Source organism: Zeus faber, assembly GCF_960531495.2.
Source record: "Zeus faber genome assembly, chromosome: 5".
Taxonomy (NCBI): domain Eukaryota; kingdom Metazoa; phylum Chordata; class Actinopteri; order Zeiformes; family Zeidae; genus Zeus; species Zeus faber.
The window spans coordinates 21,819,325-21,830,878 of record NC_137192.1 but is presented as its reverse complement, the minus strand read 5'-3'; positions in this window follow the sequence as shown (position 1 = coordinate 21,830,878).

The following is an 11,554-nucleotide window of genomic DNA, read 5'->3' as shown; positions in this document are numbered from 1 at the left end:
TACGCTTTCATGAAGCAACACACATTGCTTTTTAGTTATTTATTTATTTTATTTATTTTATTTTTTTGCACAAAGCTGACAACATTTCTAAGGCCCCGTCCCCATTCCAGATCGCAGTCGTAATTTAATCTGGATGGCTTTCACCGTGTGCTCAGCACTGACGATCGGTTTCACAGGCCTATTTTAGACCCTTGCCTGGGTGCGGTCCAAGTCGGCCCGAAGAACATGCATCACGTTTATAAATCTACATAAAAAGCAGAAAACCCCGGGGGGCCTCTGTTGAATCACAGCGAATCAGGGTTTTACTGAGTGACACAAAGAGGAACGTGTCGGTGATAAGAGCCACAGGTCAAGCCAGGTGAAATTCTACATTTCCAAACCCATGACCTAGTGTGTGTGTGTGTGTGTGTGTGTGTGTGTGTGTGTGTGTGTGTGTGCGCATGTGTGCGCGTGTGCGCGTGTGCGTGTGGTTTTCGGGGGCAACTGTGTGTTTGAAGTTTTCTGTGAACAACACATTGCAGAAATCTTTTTACAGAGAGAAGAACAAAATAACGTTGCTTGGGGAAACACGTGAGACTTGGCTCTACAGTGATTAATTGGGGACTCCTGCGGTCGCCATGGAGACGGAGGTATTGTCAGATGAATCAATAGGGGAGGGGGGACTCATTCTGTTTGGGGGGTGTCGCCCAAAGATACAATTGTTATGTTTCTTTTCAGTAAAACGATATTGCGTTTGTGAAATAGGGGTTGTGGAGGTCATTTTTGAACGGCTAATCAAAACATTGGACAAACAGTCGCAACAAAGAACAGTTACAGGACAAGGGTTGTGTCAGAATCAGAATCAGGTTTATCTTCGTCAGGTACATTTAGGATTTTTCTCTCTTGAGGTTTGGTGCATTCCTACACAGACAATTAGCATATAAACATAACCTTAACGGTCTGAAAAAATGGAATATAAAAATATTCCTAAAATAAAATACAATAAAAGGTGAGTAAAAATAAAGTAAAAACACAGAAATTGACAAATAAATAAATCCAGCCAAAAAATAGGAAATATAAAAGTCATATATGTATATAAAAAATATACAGAAATACATACAAAATCCAATACTATGCATAGGACAACTGTTGTGTTTATTTATTATTGTAATTATTATTGTTGCTACTACCATATTATTATTCATATTGTTACGATAATGTAATTAATAACGTTTATTTTATCTATATATTTATTTTATCATATATCATCCAAGGTTCAAGATAATTAGTTGGGTTTGATTGATTATTATGAACTGGTTTCATCATCTGGAAGTAGTGTCAGAAAAAAACAAACAAACAAACAAACAAACATATACAGTTGTTGCATAATGTGGGTACTTGCCTGCGGCGGCTGCAGAGCATTAAGCGCTGCAGAGGAGTCGGGTTGTGGTTCGGGTCAAACGCTTTGCTCTGACACATCATCCATCATCTGTGAAAGCGAGAGGCCAGAGACACACAGAGGCCATTCCAGTTGACCGAGGGGGGAGGTGAAAAAAGGAACGAAACACAAACATATTTATATTCTAATCACGGAGGTGTCTGGGCATGACGCAGGGGACTGCCTGCATGTGAAGGGGTATAAGGTGTGAAAGGTGGACCGCGATGCAGTCCCCAGGCAAAGTTTGACACGGGGAATTTCCCAGGTTTCGCTCAAATGCACAAAAGAGATAAAAATAAAAATAAATACCTGTTGCTGCACTTAACATGGCTTGAAACACAAGAAGGAATCAGTAAAAACAAATGAATAAATAGAAAAAATGAATCCTGGATAAAAAGGGATTATTGCAATTAAGTGCATGTTAATGAGTTGCAGTGTTGCAGTTAGTCTTTTCTATCGTTGTTAAGGATATCTAACTTGTATTAGCCGTGAGATGAAGGCTCAGATTCTCCACCGATCTCAAAACAAAAGTTGAGAAAAGTGATTCTTTTTAGTTTAAGGTTCCAGATTTCCAGATTTCACAAGGTTTCACAGGTCTGGGTAACAGAAAAAAAAAAAGAGTTGTTTCATGTAAAATTTGAAATAATTACTGCAAATGTAAAATTGTAAAAATGTTATCAACAAACACGTATGAATGAATAAATGAATTTGAAGTAATATTAAGATAACTACAATAATAAAGTCCAACAGAATTAAGATTAAAAAAACACTAGAAGAAGTAGAAGTGCGTACTTTATTTAAACAGATACCCTGCACCTGCTTCAGTATTAATGGTGTTTCCTACTCGTCATCTCCCAAATATTTCCTCTGTAGTTTCGATAGCACATTACTCATTTGGCATTTTCCAGAACGCTGCGTGTCCAGAACCCCGAGTGTTCTGTTGGCATGCAAGGTTCCAGGTTTATTATTAGAAAGAGGCTTTCCCTTTGTGGACAAATGTCAATCCCACAGAGGCATTGTAATAAATATCCATAATTCAGCATTAATCAGAGTGCACTGAGCACTACCGGTGGCTACAGGCGTGGAATGCAGATTCCGATCGATGGGAGTGACATCACGGCTCGCTGATTGATTGCCAAAGAGCAGCAGGGGGGCTTCATGAACATCAGGGCGTTTGCTTTTCTGGGGACTAGCTTGTATTATTTTGAGGTTTTTTTTTTTTTGTGTCAGCAGATTCCAGATATACAGTGGGGGAAATGGTTATTTGATCCCTCACTGATTTTTTAAGTTTGCCCACTGACAAAGAAATGAACGGTCTATAATTTTAGTGGTAATTTTTTATAACAGTGAGAGACTGAAAATAAAATCCAGAAAATCACATTAAATAAAAGATGTAAATTATTTTGCATTTCATTGAGTGAAATAAATATTTGATCCCCGATCAAAACATGACTTTAGTACTTGGTGGAGAAACCCTTGTTGGCAAGTACAGAAGTCAGACGTTTCTTGTAGTTGATTTCCAGGTTTGCACACATCTCAGGAGGAATTTTGGACCACTCATCTTTGCAGATCCTCTCTAAATCTTTAAGGTTTTGAGGCTGTCGCTTGGCAACTCCAAGCTTCAGCTCCCGCCACAGATTTTCTATAGGATTAAGGTCCAGAGACTGGCTAGGCCACTGCATGCCCTTCATGTGCTTCTTCTTGAGCCACTCCTTTGTTGCCTTGGCTGTATGTTTTGGGTCATTGTTGTGCTGGAAGACCCATCTAACACCCGTTTTTAGTGTCCTGGCTGAGAGAAGGAGGTTATCACCCAGGACTTCACGGTACATGGCCCCATCCATCTTTCCCTCGAAAGTGAAGTCGCGGTGAAGTCGACCTGTCCCCTTAGCAGAGAAACACCCCCAAAGCACAATGCTTCCACCTCCATGCTTGACGGTGTTCTTGGGGTCGTAGTCAGATTTCCTCTTCCTCCAAACACGGTGGCATTGACACCAAAGAGCTCGATTTTGGTCTCATCTGACCACATCACCTTCTCCCAAGCGTTCTCTGAATCATTCAGGTGTTCACTGGCAAACTTCAGACGGGCGTGTACATGTCCCTTCTTGAGCAGGGGGACCTCACGGGCGCTGCAGGATTTTAATCCATTACGGCGTAGTGTTATGGTTTTCTTGTTGACTGTGGTCCCAGCTGCCTTGAGATCATTAACAGGCTCCCCCTGTGTAGTTCTGGGCTGATCCCTCACCTTTCTCATGATCACTGATACCCCACGAGGTGAGATCTTGCGTGGAGCCCCAGACCGAGGGAGATTGACGGTCATTTTGTGTTTCTTCCAATTTCGAATAATCACGCCAACAGTTGTCTCCTTCTCACCCAGCTTCTTGCCAATGGTCTTGTAGCCCATTCCGGCCTTGTGCAGGTCTACAATCTTGTCCCTGATGTCCTGAGACATGTCTTTGGTCTTACCCATGATGGAGAGGTTGGAATAATAATGATTGATTCTGTGGACAGGTGTCTTTTATACAGGTAACAATTTGAGATTAGGAGTACTTTCTTAAAGCGGGAGGACTAATCTGTGGGAGCCAGAATTATTAATGGTTGGTAGGAGATCAAATACTTATTTCACTCAATGAAATGCAAAATAATTTCAATCTTTTTTTTTATGTGGTTTTCTGGATTTTATTTTTGATATTCTGTCTCTCACTGTTATAATAAACCTACCCAAAATTACCACTAAAATTATAGACCGTTCATTTCTTTGTCAGTGGGCAAACTTAAAAAATCAGTGAGGGATCAAATAATTATTTCCCCCACTGTATAATTACAACCAACCTACTCCAATTATCACAAGCTTGGGCAATAGAGCTTGCAATTAAGGTCGGACGGAAGTCCAGAGCTGCGACGGATTTCATGTGCAATTAAAATTTCGTTTGTCACATTAAGTGCACTTTGTAAATGTGCCAGATGTGACAGAAACATAATAGAGGGGCAAACTGTGGGAGCCGTTTCGCTGCACTTCTAATTTTCGGCAAGAGCATTAGAGAAGATAATTACAGTAATATCGCTTCCTCTGCGATCTACAAACGCAGCTCCAAATCCGTTGTGGAATCTCAATAAGTTCCCCCGTTCACATACAGTCTGTGTGTGTGAAGCCAAGTGAAGCGGCGCAGAGTGGCGTCTCTGAGGGACGCTCACAAGTGTTAGAACGTGAGAAAGCAGCGGAGCGAGTGTTAAAACATTTCTACATTGGATCGTCATACATATCAACATGACTCCTGTGGGAGGATCCGCCCACCTACTGAACATGATAATAATCTCTTTGCTTGGAAGTGATTTACACTATACACAATGCGTCTATCTTGTTGATGTAACACTGGAGACAATTCAATGTTGTCAAATTGTGAGAATTTTAAGACATTTCTGGCCATAAAATCCTCTTCTGTTCCATCAGAGTACAAATTCAGTAATATAAATTTAGGTCTATATATATATATATATATATATATATTATACTGTATGCATATGTTCCCAATTTCCAACTTTTGTCAGAATCTGAATTGTCAATACAGATGTCATTGTATCTGTAATGTAATGTAATATAGCCTCACTCCCTTTGTGTTATTCCTGGACGCCACTGGAAACCAAACTCCTCGTCTTCCTCTTCGTCCTCCGCTCTGGATCCCAGCGCATCAGAGTGACCCCACGTTCAACCTACGGCGGCCCAACAGCCGTCCCTCTTTACAGCCTTTTGGGGGATTTTTTTCATTTACCTTGTGTTAACACGGGACTTAGTGGCTTGAGTTGGACACGTGTTCGGGAGCGGAAAGACATTAGTCGGGTCACGTCCGCCAAGCAGTGTCGTGTTTGCGGTATTGCGACTAAAGCGTCCCGGCATGCGACAGGCGACAGGTGGCTTCTTTACGAGTCGCTGGCGCGCTGGAGACCAGGGTTTATCACCACGGTCACAGAGGGAGAGGGTGAGAGCGGAGGGAGGGTATTGAATGTCAGCCACCCAGAGACCAGTGTCTACCGGGCAGAGAGCGATCGTATCCAAAAAAAAGGGGAAACAAAAAGAAGACGAGGAAAGAGATTTGTTTTTTGGGTATTTTTTTTGGGGTGGGGGGGGGGGGGGGGGGGGGGGTTATTTCTACCTAACCCTTATTAGAAAAAGGAAAGATGTTATAAACAGGGTTATTATTGCTGTTATTGCAGAAATAGAGACATCTCAGTTATCCGAGGCTCTGCTCACCGGCTGCCCCCCAAGCACATGATGCGGAGAAATACCGAGGAGGCCATGGCTCGACTCCGAGATATCTGGACCCGAGCGCGATTCAAAAGCCATGTGGCTTTCTGTAAAGCGTTATGTGACCACGGCACCGGGGGGAACCTTGGTACAGTCTGCACTGCGGAGAAAAATAGAAAGTTAAAAAAACAAGAATAATCAAAAGCGGCAACCCCTGTTTTAGACAAAAAGGAGTGCATTGCACTTCAGGAATGTGGAATGTATTTCCCATCAAAGGAGGAGGAAACTCAATGCAACATGAAATTCAACTATTATTTATAATGTATTAAAAAGAACCGAAAAGGATTGACTTTGTTTTTTGTTTTTATCCTATTTTTTTTGCCCCCCCCCCCCCCAATGACGTGGTCTTTTACAGAGTGCAAAAGCCAACCTTTTTAACCTCACACCAATACACATTGTCCAGTTGGTTTTCCAGGACACAAGTCCTAAAAGAACGAGAAAACAAAAAAAAAAACAACAACCAAAAAACGATTTAGATCGAAATGTGCCGCAGTGAGTCTGCGCTACGCAATCAACCCCCACGGGGCTTGATTAGTCAGATGTAAACAGCTTAGACGTCGGCTAAATTCTCAATGAACAAATTTGCAGTTTTCACCGTCTCTCCCCCGCCCGTCTGCTCAGTCATCTGTTAAAGCGGCACATGCCGGAGCCGCTCATATAGATCCTTTTGCATTTGAACATGGCCGCCCGCCTCTTTATTGGTTAAAGCTCTGTGCAGTTATGGATCTGATAGCAAAAAAAATAATAAATCCTCGCACCTTCTCCGGGGGCGTCTGGTTTCTATCTCCTGTGTTTGTGAGATACTTTGACACCCTCCAGACGCCCGTGGCAACCGGGGCGATCGCTTTGCGGTTAAAACAAAACAACAATAATTTATGAGGGGATCCTCTGAGTGGCTCTTCCACTTGCGGCTGCGGGAAACGGCGCTTGACCCCCGTTAAATGTCATCGAGTTATGTTGATGAAATTACGACACGATCAATAATGCGCGACAAAAACTGATGATATGTTAGCAGAGGCGGAAATAGAAGTGAAAATCCTTCGAGTGATGTTATCGCAGAGATCATTTACTGAGTACACGTGGAAGTTGGGATGAGGAAAAGGACTCGAGTGAGAGTATAAAACTGTAGTAGCTTACCAAAAAAGGCATAAGCATAACGTAAAAACTTTGTTCACTTTTTTAGTTACTTATTCACGCTGTGTTAGGGCAGAACGCTACATATTTGAGTTGACATTGGCGAAAACTATTTGTTAATAGCGTAGACAAACACGGTGAATGAATTAAATTAAATAATTATCAAACTATTTCACTTTGTGAACACAATAGTGGTGATCGCACAGTTCACCAAACTGCAGCATAAAAGCATATACTTCTGCTTTGATTGGCTCTAGAAATTAAATATTTTTAGAATGTGATCCTGTGATTTCTTCAATTTGTTTCGAGCTTATACCAATTAATGTAAACGCAAAGCTAAATCGCATGAACTGAATAGAAAGCAGTGAATTGTATGTCTACTCAATAAACTACCATTAGAGGTGAAAGCGTACTGTGGCAGTTCCGCCTGCCACCTGCCACCCGAGTGGCGTTTTCGGGGACCTCTGACATGGATGAGGTGATGAGAGAGATGTTGCAAATACACCAGTTTATTGTAGAGAGTGGGCAAGATGGAACAAGCCAGGAGCAGACGGACACATGTTATGACAGAGGCTCTCCCTGCGTGTGTGTGGGGATGGGGGTTTTACCTGTTGCTGATTGATTGCTCTGACGATTAATATGTGTACAGCCCCCCTGGTGGCTACTCAAACCACACCACACCCACGCCACACATACTCAAGTACAATTTCTCTTCAGAGATGAATAAAGTATTTAAAGCATCCATCCATCTATCTGTGTACTGTAATGGGAGTAGTTAGTAACTAGTTAGTTTCCACGTCTGCTTGTGACCCCTTGAAAAACACAGATTATTTGAGATTATTTCTTTAAAAGCACCTTAATAAACAAGGCATGCTGTGTATTTTGGGAAAATTCAGCTCGGCCGACCAGCAGAGAGTGTGCTTAATTCTAGTTTTTTATTTGCATATCACACGCCTGCTTTCACACTTTTATTTGAGAAGAGTAAACTAAAATAATTGTGTTGTAGGTTTTGGGGCTGTCAAAGGCACAAGTGAAAAGAAAGGTGTCAATCTGGGCCACTGAAAACATTTCTGTAGTCATTTTCACAGTGAAAATTGAGTTCTCCTGACTATTGAGCTTGATAAAATGAATTGAATTCAAAGTCAATAAAGTGTGAAAATTGGACATTCCACTTACGGCTGGGTGATTTCAAGAGGTTTTACCAGCCAGACTCAAGCCAAGGCCTCAGTCAGAATGAATGATGAAATTACTATTTTCCTACTTTTAACACCACATCTTTTAACATCATTAATAAATCCATAACTACTAACAATGAAGATTTAATAACATTTTTCAACATCACAATATGTATGTTGGCATTATAAACCCATTTTAAACAATTGGCAATTACAAAAATAAAAAATAAAAATAATTCTCCATGGCTGTCTATGAATCTTTCATTAAGTTCATTGAGGAAAAAAAAGAGAAACCAGAGGGCAATGAAGAGGAAGAGAGTTGGAACGGATGCCGGAGGAGTTGTGGAGTGAGTTATGAGGCACGGCCTAAGAAGCAGATGCAGACAGTTAAAGATGACACTTCCAGGTCAAGAATTTGAGGAAAACTGAGACTTTTATTGTGCGCGGGCAGCATCTCAGAGCCCGAGCCCGAGCGAGAACATTTTGTCCCAGAGTTCTACGGGTGTCCAACCACGCGGCATTTGGCCAAGGTAAAGACAACTGACGCCTCGAAAAAAAAGACACAAGAAGATATGAGCCATGACAGGACAAACTTGTACAACAGTTATTTGGAATTATGCAAACGGGACAAAGCGGAACGTGTGGTCGGCCTCCAGCTCTGTGGACACAACGTGATGAGAGCATCCATCAAACATACTGAATCTGATGACCATCATCTCCACCGCCGCAGGAAAACTAATATACGTCACACGGTAAGACAGATAGCTCTGTTGCAAAGACACTTGTCATTTTTTTTATTGTAACTCCACAAGCCTCCTAATCCCCAGAAGAAGGGAAGAATCTTTAATTACCACACACACACACACACACACACACACACACACACACACACACACACACACACACACACACACACACACACACACACACACACACACACACACACACACACACACACACACACACACAAATGAGGCCTCTCCATTTAACCGATCCTGGCTTGTCCTTCCTCCGGGGGGGCAGCCAGGAGCAGTGGGCAGCATTCGTTGATGCGCCCGGGGACGTGGTCAGATGATGATGTGTGCATGTTTTTGGTGGGGGTCCTTACTGATGTTAGGTGGAGGAAACCCCCTGTGAGCACGGGGAGAACATGCAAAAGGATCCTATTTGGGAGATAACCTGCCCGGAGCACGGTGCCAACAGCGCCCCAGGCGGGAATGAACCCAGGCCCTTCTTGCCACTATTAGAAAGTTCTGATGCTTCCTAAGCAGTGGGGTAAGAAATACCAGTGCACTTCCATTTCCCCCAAACAAAAGGAAAAACAGACACGGTGATACTTTGAATTTTACGGAGGAAATAAATCTAACATCATTGCATCTTTCCTGTTTAAACGTAATCCCATGGTCTGTGATTTTACACCATCGTTGCTGTGCAGATAAACCAATATTCATCAATGCTATGCAGACTGGTTTGGTCCAGAAATGTCATTTTTCAAATCAAATCAATAAGTAAAGAACAAAAGCAAATTTTTTAAATCCCCTTCCTACAACAAATGAAGCACATTTCTGCCAAGAAATCACTAATACTGTACATAGAATAACAGGAAACTAATTAGCCTAAATGTTGATATGCAAATATATTGAATTCTCTCCAGTTAACATCAGACATGCAGAGCAGACAATGCACAACTATGCACAAGCAATATTAAACATGTGATGAAAAAAAAAATAATATGACATAAATTAGATAGCATCTTCTTTCAATTGAATTCCATTTGCTAAATTAGCTTTGTGCCAATATGTCCGCATATTGTCATATAACAGTACGCTTGATTGAGAAAGTGTAATTGGCTGCCTGAATGTTCCCTTGCCACGGCGTAAATGAGTAACTTTCAACACTGTGAAATTTATGGTTCAGTTTATTATTAGTAGTCATGAAAAAATACTAGGGTGCCAGTTTCTCCTCTTTTACCCCCTTTCCAGAACTTTCCAGTACCCTCGAGCCAATAAAACAGACAAAGGAGGTTGTTTTGAGTCAATTTAAATGATAACAGCATACAAAGCAAACAACCAGCTAATTTAAAGAACTTAGAGTAAATAATATGTGACAATGGAAAAAGTCAGCTATAATAAACCATAGCCTATAATTTTTCATCTCTAAATCAGGAGAAACCGCAAGTCCTAACCATAGAACTCGGCGGCGTAAATAAAGTCATGTCAAATGTGCACATAATTGCGAGAGTTTATGAAACATTAAAATAAAAATAAAAAGCGAGCGGTGGAGCAGCGTCCACTTGACGATGACACCAAAACATATATTTTCCCGAGTGACAGCTTTACGATCGCCGTTGCGGCTGGGTGTAAATGCAAGCAGTTGCGGAAAGGAAGGTTAGGGCAGGGCAGGAAGATCGGCTTCCCTTAGGAAAACTAAAGCTCCGGGACGACGCCTACTTTGATCTGCTGTCTTGTGTGGTCCAAATCTAGTCACAGGTCTGTTCTCTGGAAGCGCAACATTAAAAATAAGGAACTTTTCAATACTGACACAGATTAAAGCAAAAGTTCACAAAAGGTGTAATTCATAGCTCGGTAGGCTGCTTCTGGGGGGTTATAATCACCGCGCAACCCTGAGACTTAAGAGTGAGCGCCTTCCTAATAATAACCCCCGCGGTATGTCGCTGCCGTTTGGTGGTTATAAACACATCTTGATGGTGTTGGTTGTGTATCAGATTTTCAAAAGGACGTGAAACGTTCTCAGGCCAGTGTCCTGCGTGATGCTCCGTGGGAACCGACGCCTTCACGGGACCTCCTTTCTGCAGCTGCTACTGTACGTGCAACGTCCATCTGAGTTAATTGTCTCACATAAAATGATATAGCACCACCTCCATCGCGGAGTCTAGTTTTACAAGTGAAAACAAATGTCTGTGACAAAATACCGTCAAAGACACTTAATTAGTGGAGATGAAATAACGGTGCACATGAATCGTGTACATTGGGTATTGTCATTGTTATATGACTTGTAATGTTCTGAACATTACCTACAACAGCCCATATTTATTATCTAGACCCACTAACATAATGTGCCGCGTTATTGCATGTCAGTTATAATTAATGTGTTATCTCTTTCTTTTCATAGAGTAGGTCTAGGCTACTTGACAAAAACGTTCCCCACCTTGCTCAACTAATGAAGCATTTCGCCGGGAAAATACATCATCATTGTTTATATCCACTTGAGTTCGCCAATGAAATATATGCCGCATGAACTGTAACGTAAGGTTATTTACAGTTAACATGACAGTTTTTATTAAGTGCTTGACATGTAAAACTTTCTATGGCTTTTATTACGCCTAGTAAATATTATGTAAATATAAGTAAAGTGTATGTAGTAACCAATATTTATCTGTATCTATATTTTTGATCACCCCATCTTCCACACAGTATATATAGACTGATCAGTCACAACATTAAAACCACCACTAATAACCACTAATATTGTGTAGCTCCCCTTTCTGCCACCAAAACAGCTCTGACC